This window comes from Echinops telfairi, unplaced genomic scaffold (genome assembly GCF_000313985.2).
Source record: "Echinops telfairi isolate 266 unplaced genomic scaffold, ASM31398v2 ScPeMD7_7462;HRSCAF=8500, whole genome shotgun sequence".
NCBI lineage: Eukaryota > Metazoa > Chordata > Mammalia > Afrosoricida > Tenrecidae > Echinops > Echinops telfairi.
The window spans coordinates 2,651,504-2,663,429 of NW_022111362.1; the positions used below are offsets into that span (position 1 = coordinate 2,651,504).

Consider the following 11,926-nt stretch of genomic DNA (forward strand, 5'->3'; position numbering starts at 1 on the left):
ATTCTCCAGTGAAGCCATCTGGTCAAGGGGATGTTTTTGTTGGTAATCCCTTGATAGCCTTGTCATTTCTTCTATTGCTATGGGTCTCTTAAGATTCTTGATGTCCTTCGAGGATAGTCTAGGGAGGGATTGTTTTTCCAAAAATTTGTCCATGTCTTCCAAGTTGTTGAATTCCTTGGTGCACAATCCTTCGTAGTACTGGGTAATTATCTTTTTGATTTCATTATGGTCTGTTGTAATGTCCCCTCTTTCTTTTTTTTTTCAATGTCCCCTCTTTCATCCCTTATTCTTGCTATTGAAATTTGTTCCCTCCTTTCTTTGGTTAGGCTTGCAAACGGTCTGTCGATTTTGTTTATCCTTTTAAAGAATCAACTTTTAGCAGCATTAACTTTTTTCCATAGTTTACTTATTTTACCTCTTCTGAATCTCAGCCCTGATTTTTATAATTTCTTTTCTTTTTCTATTAGTACGATTGTCCTGCTGACTCTGCTCTAGTTGTTGTAAATTTTTTGCCAGCATATCAATCATGAGTCTCTCTTCTTTTCTCAGGTATGCATGTGTTGCTATGGAACTTCCTCTAATAACTGCCTTTGCTGTGTCCCATACGTTTTGGTACATCGTGTGCTCATTCTTGTTGGTGTCTAGAAATTTCTTAATTTTATCTCTGATCTGTGCCAGTACGCACTCCTTTTGCAGTAGAGAGTTGTTCATCTTCCATTTGTTTGCTCTTGTTTTCTTTGTCTTCCTTTTCTTGATTTCCAGCCTTATGTCAGAGTGGTAAGCGAGAGAGGTCTGCATGATATTAATGTGCAGGAATTTATGTAAATTCTTCTTATGTGGTCTATCTTCGTATATGTGCCATGCGTGCATGAAAAGAATGTGAATTTTTTTCTATTTGTGTGAAAAGCTCTGAAAATATCTATCAGGTCAAATTGTCTAATTTTAGTGTTTAGGTCTCAAGCCTCCTTGCTGGGTTTCTTTTCCTGTGATCTATCTTTCTCACAGAGCAGTGAATTGAAGTCACCCACTATAATTGTTGAGGCTGTGATTTCTATTTTCATCTTTTGAAGTGTCGGTTGACATATTCAGCGGTTCGCTCATTCAGGTAATATATGTTTACAATGCTTGTGGTTCTTTGTCTACCATTCCCTTGAGCATTATATAGTGTCCCTCCTTATCTCTTTTTATGGTTAGCACTTTGAGTTCAATTTTCTCCGAGATTAGGATTGCAACGCCTGATTTTTTTGAGTTGCTGTTTGCTTGGTATGCCTTTCTCCAGCCTTTGATTCTCAGCCTATTTTTGTCTGTATCCTTGAGATGTGTCACCTGTAGGCAGCAGGTTGATGGCTTGTGTTTTCTCAGTCAGTCTGCTAGTCTCAGTCTTTTAATGCTTTACTCCAGGCCATTGATATTCAGGGTAATTAACTCCATCTGCAAACTCTGTGATGTCATCTTATACCTCTTGTGTTGGGTGTTTTCCTACCTTCCTTTCTCATTAGTGTGGTGTGTGTGTGTGTGTGTGTGTGTGTGTGTGTGTATCATTCTTGACTGCTTTCCATCTTTAAGCCAGTGCTATCTTGGTGTCTGTTTTCTCTTTGTTGCCCTCTGGGTGAGGTTGTTCTATGTGGCAGTCTCTTTTTTATGCTTGGTGAGTGTTGTTCTTCTGTCCATACTGGATTGGCAAGGATCTTTTGTAGGGCTGGGTTTCTTCTAACATATTCTTTGAGTTTTTCCTTCTCTGGGAAAACTCTTACTTCTCCATCTATCTTGATCGATATTTTGGTTGGGTAGAGTATTCTTGAGTACACGTTGTTTTCCTTCAATTTTTGAATTTCCTTCATAGTTTCTGCTGATAGGTCTGAGCATATTCTTATTTGGCAACCTTTATATGTGATTACTTGTTTTCCCTAGCTGCTCTCATGATATTCTCCTTTTCCTCAAAGTTTGATAGTTTAACTATTATGTGCCTTGGTGACTTCTTCTTGGGGTTCAGTTTAGCTGACTAGGTTTTCATTCATTAAGCTGAGGAAGTTTTCCTCAAAGAATTATCTCACGATTGTTGCAGATGATTTCTTTGTTGTGTCTTCCTCCTGTCATCCAATAATTCTAATGCTGTTTCTCTTCATAGCACCAGACATAGCTCTTAGGTTTTCTTCAGCTTCTCTGATGATCTTATTAGATTTTTGTTCACGTTTGTTAAAGTCTGCTTGGCTGTCTTCCAAGTCACTGATGCGGTTCTCTGCTTCCTCCAGTCGATTCTTGAGGTCCATGTATCTGCTACTGGTTTTTGTTATCTCCTCCCTAAGCTCTTGTATTTCCCTTTGGTGTATGGCCTTTATCTCCTCTACCATTTCATCCTTTTTCTGTATTGCTTCCTTCATATCCTGTATAACTCCAAGCATCATTCTGAAATTTTCTTTCCGTGGCAGCTCAATGTCTGCTTCTTCTATGCGTGTCATTATGTTTAGGACATCTTCTACCATTGACTTTTGTTTCTCCTGTTTTTTCATTTAGGTTGTTCTGGGATGATGGCTGTTTGCCTTGCGTTGTTTTAGAGGAGCCATGTGCCATTTTCCAGGGAGTTGAAGAGCACTGGCTCCCTCTGGGAGACTTATAGGAATGCTTCTTCAAACTGCCTACAGCTAATTTTACTATGGAGTTAACCTACCTCTTCATCCTCCTGTTGCTTCCCTCTCAGGTAAGTGCCCCAAAAGGTTGGTGGATTGCCTGCCTTGGTGTTGCGGAGTTTGGGTAGAGGTTCCTGCAGCAGCTTGAAACATTGATGAGTGCTGGCCAAGCTGCCTTAGGCCCAAAGTAAGAAGTTGGGCAGAGTATCCCCTTGTGGAGGTTGGCAGGGCTTTCCCCGACCTCAGGCTAGCTGAACAGGGTGGAGCTCACCTAGCTGGGTGTGGTGCAGGCACAAATGACCTAGGATAAGGGGAGTGGTCTGGAGGTCAGCTATGGTGTGTGACAGAACAGGAAAGAGACAAAGAGGAGGTAAAAGTTTTCAAAGTAAGCCCGCTGAGACTGTGCAGGGATATAGAGAAGAGAGGGAAACAAAAGTAACAATGTAGCTGAGCTTCAATCCCTGCCCGTTGGGCTTCAAGGGCTTAGTCCCTGCCCTGAGGCAGCTGCAAGCTGTGGCTGTGTTGAGAAAAAAACCCTGCACAGCCCTCTGAGACTCTGGGGGTATAAAGAGAATAGAGGGAAACCAAAGTAACAATGTAGCTGAGCCCCAATCCCAGCCCCTGGAACTGCAAGGGTTTAGTCCCTGCCCTGAGGCAGGCAGCAGCAAATGGAGGCCATATTTAGATTAAGGCTCCGTGCAGGCTCCAAATGGTTCCGGCTCCGGCAAAGACAGTGGTAGTGCTGTCAAGCCCTAGCGGACCTCCACTGTGGTTAGCCAAAAGCCCCCAGCCCCTGAAAACCTTGTGGGTCTGTGCCTACTTATCTTTATGATGCTCCTCCTGCAATCCAGCAGTGTTGGATTTCTCTCTAAGCAACTCTCCTGGGCTGATTTCTGTGGAGTCCCTCTGGTATGTGTTACTCCATCACCATCTTCCCAGAAGTCGCCTCTCAAATATTTTATACATGTATATATTTGACTTCTTCCAGACATGATCAATGAAGACAAAATGGTCAATCTGTTACTCTGTTGACTGATGTCTTTAATATATTGACATTTGGGGCAATCATCAATATGTATATAATTTGTGCTTTCCTTTTACTATTTTCTATAGTTCTAAGCTGCTGGTTCCCTTATATAATCTTCTGTCCTAAATTAATTTTGTTTGTGGGTTTTCAAGTCATTTTGTTTCTTGATATTGTTTTAGTTTTTAATATATATTCATAATTTTCTTCATTTTTTACTTTGAAAAGAAGGATTATTAATTTTATTTGAGATGAACCTATAATCTAACAAATTCTTTCCAAGTTTAAAATGTATTTTCTAGACTGGAGATCCAACATAACCACATAGTCAAAACAATTATTAATCTCTCTCCCAAGAAAAATTTTGAAAGTGGTAAAAACCGTTCAATAGCTTGAGTTCCAGACCTCCTCTGAGAAACATAAACCCATGCTACTGACTTCACAGAACCTCAGAGGAAGGAATTAGCACAAATAACCCCTAAAAAGTAAACGAGCTGTGTGTTCTTTTCTGCCCTGCAGGACTCATGAAGTCTGGACCACTCTACCCAGCTCTCTCCATACCATAGTGGTGAGCTGATAGCCTCCCCGCTCTCTCCTGATGATCAATATTGGCATAGTTTCCTCAAGATAATTGGGGAGAGTTTAGTCAGACTTTTGGTGCAGGGATTCACAGGCTTCTAAGCCCTGAGACTAAGATAATCCTAACCCACCCATTATGTGCCAGACTGATAGTGGAGAATTAGGTCTGCTGTGGTCTCCCAGTGCCTGGCTGGAACTCAGAAAAACTGACCAACCTGAGGCAGGTGTGGAATCAGAGAGCATGTATTAGGGGAGATAATTGGCTCAGCAGTGAGTGAGCATTAATCCACAGGCCCACACCCAAATAGTAATTGGACCCAACCCAGAATGATAAGTTCTATTGTAATAACTTGGTGAGCACTGTTGTAGTCACTTCTCTTCCCCATTGCACTCCTCCTGTCAGTCATTGTAAGGCATTCCCTGGTGACTTGGGAATCATTCTCAAAATCAGACTTTGACAGAGGCAATGTTTTCAATTGTTTACTGCCTTTGGCTCCTGTTGAAGCCAGGCTGGTGCTGAACTGCCAGGCCACCTTTGACTATCCAGGTTCAGCAACAGATATGTGGGGATTGTATGTTTTCATACACAAGCATAAGGAACAAACAAATTATGTCTCAGAAGCGGCTGTCTATCTATTCACATTTGCAAAAAAACACGATAAAACAAGTAAAGTAATTACAATACATACAGACATGAGCTGTAGGAACTCTTGGAGGAAGAAAGGAACATAGATCCTCCCCTATGGGAAATTAGATAGAAATAGAGAGGGGAAAAAAACAATGCCATAATACAGACACTCAGCAATGCTCTGAAAGACCTTTCTGGCAAATGAATGAAATGTTATAAATAATTCAACAACTCCAAGTAGAAATACAAAGGGCAAACACCAAATTATTAGAACGGGGTAACATTTTGAAAAAACAAGCAGAAAGATTGTAACGATGGAAACAAAAATCAGTGCTCTCCAAGATAAATCTCTCGAGACAAAAATAGAAGATCAAGTTATAAAAATGTCCAAAAATGTCAAAGAAACCTAGGAATGTTATGGAACACCATCAAAAAGCATATGCCAGATAAATATCCCAGATAGAAATAAGGAATATTAGCTACTGAGAAAATTGCCAATGAAATATTAAGGGAAAACATCACTAATAAAAAGACACAACATAAAATAATTATTCAGTAAGTCCAGAGAATTCCAACCAGAATTGATCCCCAAAGGCAATCATCACGACATTTTATAATCAAACTTTCCAATAGTAAAGGAAAGTAAAAAATCCTAAGAGCATCATGGCAAAAAAGACAATTATATATGAAGGTAAATCAATTAGTATAAGTTCAAAGTTTTCTACTGAAAACATACAGGCAGGAAAACAATGGAATGACATATTCAAAATTTTGAAGAAAAAAAATCTGTCAACCCATAACCCTATATCCAGCAAAATATGAGTGAGAAATATGAGTGAGAAAAGAAATCATTTACAGATAATGAAAAACTACAGGTTTTTATGAAAGCAAGACCACCTTTATAAAAATATCAAAAGGAATTCTTTGGACAAAGAATCTATAACAACAGACACAATCTAAAATTATCAGAAAATATATTATGAGTAAACATACTATTAAGTAACAGTCAATTTGAAACAGATCTAAACAAATCAAAACAAGGAACCATAGATAATATTCCACAATGTAGATTAAAACAACAACAAACAGAAGGAACAGAATAGACAGTAAATAATGAAACAAAAGAAGATATTGCACAAACAACAACTGTTTTGAACTTGAAAATAAACGACAAAAAAACCTCAAATAAAAAATTAAACCCTAAATAAAACAGAAAGATTATATAAGCAAATCAAGCATAAGATAAACCCACGCAAAAAAGCTAAGAGAGTATCTACAAGACAACTAACAAACAAAAGAACACAACACAGCATGGAAGAGGCACACCAGCCTGTGTGACCACGAGCTGTCGAAGGGATCAGGTATCAGGCATCAAACAACAAAAAGTCATATCATTGTGAATGAGGAGGAGTGCAGGGTGGAGACCCAAAGCCCATCTGTAGGCAACTGGACACCCCTTACTGAAGGTCAGGGTCCAGGGTAGCAACAATGAAATATACAAGTTTCCTCTAGTTCTTTAATGCTTCCTTCCTCCCCACCCCCACTATCATGATCCCAATCCTACCTTACATATCTGACTAGACCAGAGGATGTACACTGGTACAGATAGGAACTGGAAACACAGGGAATCCAGGGCTGATGATGTCTTCAGGACCAGTGGTGAGAGTGGCGATACCGGGAGGTTGGAGGGAAGGTGGGTTAGAAAGGGGGAACCAATTACAAGGATCTACATATAACCTTCTCCCTGGGGGGATGGACAACAGAAAAGTGGGGGAAGGAAGACGTCAGACAGTGTAAGATATGGCAAAATAATAATAATTTGTGAATTAGGGAGGGTTCATGAGGGAGAGGGTAGTGGGGAGGGAAGGAAAAAAATGAGGAGCTGATATTAAGGGCTCAAGTAGAAAGTAAATGTTTAGAGAATGATGATAGCAACAAATGTAAAAATGTGCTTGATACAATGGATGGATGGATGGATTGTGATAAGAATTGTATGAAGCCCCAATAAAATGCTTTTTTTAAAAAATAACACCACACACAAAATCATAAAAATTGAAACCAGTATCACCATAAAAAACATGTAAGAAAATTACACCAACATTTACCAATAATAACAATGAATGTAAATGATTTGAATTCACCAGTTAAGAGACATATATTAGCAGAATGGATTAGAAACATTAACCTTTAAAATACTGCTAACAAGAAACACACTGTCAATACAAGGCAAATGTGGATTAAAAATCACAGGATAAAAAAATATATATCAAGTTAAAAGCAGTCAAAAGAAAGAAGGAGTAGCAATATTAATCTCAGAAAAATAGATATCAAAGTAAATGACATAAAGAAAGACTAAGGAAGTCACTATGTAATTAAGAAAGCTTTAATTGAACAAGAAATCATAACCATAATTAATATATATTATAATATATAAAAGCACATTAATCAAATCCTTATGGCAATGAAGAAACAAATAGACCATAATACAATAATACCAGGAGATTCAATACATCACTTTGAACTAAAGATCAATCAACTAGAAAGAAAGCCAACAAAAATCTCACAACTACTGAGTCAATTCTGACTTACAGAGACCCTATTAGGACAGAGTAGAATTGCCCTGGTGAGTTTCCAAGACTGTAGTTTTTGTTGGAGTACAAAGCCCTGTCTTTCTCTGGAGGAGCTGGCTGGTGGTTTTGAACTGCTGACTTTGCAAGTAGCAGCCCAACGTGTAGCATGAAGATACAGAAAAATTAAACACAAACAATCGATAGACATGTATAGAACACTTCACCCAATAAAAACGCATTTTCCTTTTTTCCCTAGCACTCACAGCACCTACTCCAGAACAGATCATATTGTAGGCTATCACGCAAGCAGCAATAAATTCAAAAACAGCAAGACACCACTAACCATCTTTTCAGACGACAATGCCATAACATTAGAAATCATTCACAGGGCAATCAAATCAACAATACTTTATTTTAAAACGCTGGGTAATTGAAGAAATAAACAACACAAGCAAAAGACTCCTTGAAACAAATAACAAAAACACAACATATCAAAATCTTTGGAACACTACAAAAGGAGTACTCAGAAGGCAGTTTATAGCAACAATTTCCCACATTAAAAAGACAGAATGAATGAAAATAAACATGTTAAAATATCTATTTCAATAACAGGGGAAATGCCAGCAAAACAAATCCTCAGACAATAGAAGTGAAGAAAATATTAGGACAAAAATAAATTAATCATTGAAAACTTTAAACAGAAAAAAACAACAGGACAGTAAATTGATTTTGTGTTAAAATTTGGCACCTACATATTATTATCTCTGCAGATCTAACTAGATAAGATAGGCTGGATGAACAGTCTGGAAGAGAAAACAACAGGACCAATGGTTCCGGGGAACATGGGAGAGGGAGAGGCGGGGGAAAGGAGGTGGTGTTGACCAACCCAGGGACAAGTGATCCAAAACTAGTGGCATGGAGGGTGTGTGAGGCCTGGTAGAGATTCAGCAAGGGCAATGTAACCGAGGGAAATTACTGAAACCCAATTGAAGGCTGAGCATGATAATGGGACAAGAGGAAAGTAAAAGGAAGTAGGGGAAATAACTAGGAGGCAAAGGGCATGTATAAAGGTCTAAATACATGCATTTACATATGTAAATATATTTATATAGGATGGTGGGGAAATAGACCTACATGCATATATTTATAGGTTTAGTATTAAGGTAGCAGATGGACATTGGGCCTCCACTCAAGTACTCCCTCAATGCAAGAATACTTTCTTCTATTAAATTGGCATTCCATGATGCTCACCTTCCCAACACGATCGCTGAAGAAATGAGGGCACATAACAAACATGGTGAAGAAAGCTGATGGTGCCCGGCTATCAAAAGATATAGCATCTGGGATCTTAAAGGCTTGAAGGTAAACAAGCAGCCATGTAGCTCAGAAGCAACAAAGCCCACATGGAAGAAGCACACCAGCCTGTGACCACGAGGTGTAGAAGGGACCAGGTATTAGGCATCAAAGAACAAAAAATCAAATCATTGTAAATGAGGGTGAGTGCAGAGTGGAGACCCAAAGTCCATCTGTAGGCAACTAGGCACCCCCTTACAGAAGGGTCGTGGGGAGGAGACCAACCCGTCAGGGTCCAGGGTAGCAACAATGAAACATACAAGTTTCCTCTAGTTCTTTAATGCTTCCTCTCCCCACTATCATGGTCCCAATTCTACCCTACAAATCTAGCTAGACCAGACAATGTACATTGTTACAGATAGGAACTGGAAACACAGGGAATCCAGGACAGTTGATCCCTTCAGGACCAGTGGTGAGAGTGGTGATACTGGGAGGGTGGAGGGAAGGTGGGGTAGAAAGGGGGAACCGATTACAAGGATCTACATATAAGATCTACATATAACCTCCTCCCTGGGGGATGGACAACAGAAAAGTGGATGAAGGGAGATGTCGGACAGTGTAAGACATGACAAAATAATCATAATTAATAAACTCTCAAGGGTTCGTGAGGGAGTGGGGAGGGAGCAGGGAAAATGCGGAGCTGATATTAAGGGTTCAAGTAGAAAGCAAATGTTTTTAGAATGATGATGATAACAAATGTACAAATGTACTTGACACAATGGATGGATGGATGGATGGATGGTGATAAGAGATGTACAAGCCCCCAATAAAATGTTTTTTTAAATTTGGCACCTAATCATTTGATCTCCCTCTTGACTCATTTGAAAGTGGTTCTACCTTTTAATACTTTCTACTTTCTTTTCAACTGAGGTTTTCCTCTTTAGTTATTGTTAGTTTGTGGTTTTTCTGTAGATGAAATCCAGGATGGCTTCTTGGGGGTATGGGAGGGAGGTTAGGGAGAAATGGGTAACTAATCACAATGAGTACAAGAGAGAAGACAATGTTCCAGAACTGACTGTGGTGAAAGGTAAAAAAAAAAAATCACACAGTATTCTGAAAAATTGTGTTCCAACAAATTTGAAAATCTAGAGAAAATAGATAAATTTCTAGAAATGCATTATTTACCTAAATCACCACAGACTTATGTTGAAAATCTAAACAAGCCTAAAACATGAGTAGAAATGTATCTACTCATTTAAAACAAAAACAAAAACAAACCCCACGTTGGTTTTTTCCTTCTCAGAGTTTCGCCATGTTTGGGGGTCCCAAGAAACACTTGAAACGTGTTACAGCGCCTAAGCATCAGATGTTTGACAAACTAACGGGAGTTTTTAAATAGGTCTGATGAGAGATGAGGTAAAGAGAATACATATGCAGCGCTTCGTGAAATTGACGGCAAGATTTGAACTGACATCACATACCCTGCTGGTCTCATGGACGTACATCATCAGCATTGAGAAGATGGGTGAGCACTGCTGCCTGATCTGTGACACCGAGGGCCATGTTGCTGTTCACCATATCACAGCTGAAGAGGCAGACAACTCACTGTCTCATGGAGACATGACTCCAGAACAGAAGCCTGGATTTGCAATGCACTGTGGCATGAAGTAGGTTCTGAAAGTAATTCACCGTTGGCCAGGCCCAAGTGGGTCCAGGATGTGAGCCAGCTGAACCAAGATGGCGAGGCAGGTAGTGCAGGCCACGCATCTGGAATCAGGTGCTTTCCTTGTCTGCCTCAACCACGCTCTGAATACAGAGAAGAAAGAGGTGATGGGGCTGCACATCCGGGAGTCGAATGATGACACAAGGAGTGATTCAAAATTTGCGCACACTAGAAATGAAATGCAAACAGGTGGTGAAAAGGTTGACACTGTGAAGATTATTCACAGTAATTCCGTCATCATCATGTGATGTTCTGATAAAAGGAAGGAATTATGTGGAGATTTCTCCACAGCATTTATCTGTGGCTTCAACATAAGCAGAGAGATTAGCTGAACTCATAGGTTGCCCCATGAGAATTGAAGACTGTTATCAACCCCATCCTCATATAACTATTTGGCCTTCTTATGTTGATTTTCACACACAAGCCAGGTACCAGATGATGGACCAAGGCTTTGTAGGACTTATATTTTCCTGCTTCATTGAAAATAAAGACACAGGACCATCCAGGTACTCTACACTTGCCCAGAAGAGCTCAGAATATGAGGGAATTGAAATCCTAATCCATATTGTGCTTTATGTCTGTTGGGAAAGGGTGGTGCAATCAGCAGTAGAGTTACCCAAGATCCTGTGTCAGAATGAGCAGGATGCATATAGAAGGACCCACGGCCGTACACGTCTGGACTTAGTAACCAAGATCCATATGGTTCCATGTTTACCAAGAACCTGTGCAGTCAGATGTCATCAGTCATCAGGCCTCTCTTGCAGTGGTAGGAGCACAGGCTGGAGCAAACCCAACTGCATTGTCGAGAGTTGAAATAAGAAAAAGAAGAGCTTATGCAAGAACTTTCTTTCCCAGAATAAAGAAGATGAAATGAGGAAAGACAAAATACCCAGATGTAAAATTAATTACACTAAATCAATTTTGAAGATGTACAAAGCTTGAGGACTAACATTAAGCTGATTTTAAGACTTACCATAAGGCCACAGTAATCAAGGTGATACCATAAATAAATATAAAATATATTTTATAAAATATACGCAGGAAATCTTGACACAGATACAAAAGCAATTAAATAGAGGAAGGATAGCCTTTTTGACAAGTGAGCGCTCATGAGCCCCCTCAAGAAAATGAACTTCACCTGAAAACTTCTCCTTTTTATTTATTTATTTATTTAGAAATCATTTTACTGGGTGCTTGTACAACTCTTAGCACAATCCATACATACTCTTATCACAATCCATACATCCATCTATTGTGTCAAGCACACTTGTGCATTTGTTGTCATCATCATTCTCAAAACATGTGCCTTCTACTTGAGCCTTTGGTATCAGCTCCTCATTTTTCCCCTCCCTCCTCCTCCATCCCTCCCTCACAAACCCTTGATAACTTATAAAAATTTTGATATCTCCCTTCACCCACTTTTCTGTTGTCCGTCCCCCAGGGAGGGGGTTATATGTAGATCATTGTGATCCATTTCCCCTT

At 39.5% G+C, this 11,926-nt stretch overlaps 1 pseudogene; it reads left to right on the forward strand.

Moving 5' to 3' along the window:
- Nucleotides 1-10,458: 10,458 nt before the first annotated feature.
- On the forward strand, nt 10,459-11,304 carry LOC101638539 (annotated as a pseudogene).
- The last annotated feature ends 622 nt before the right edge of the window (nt 11,305-11,926 follow it).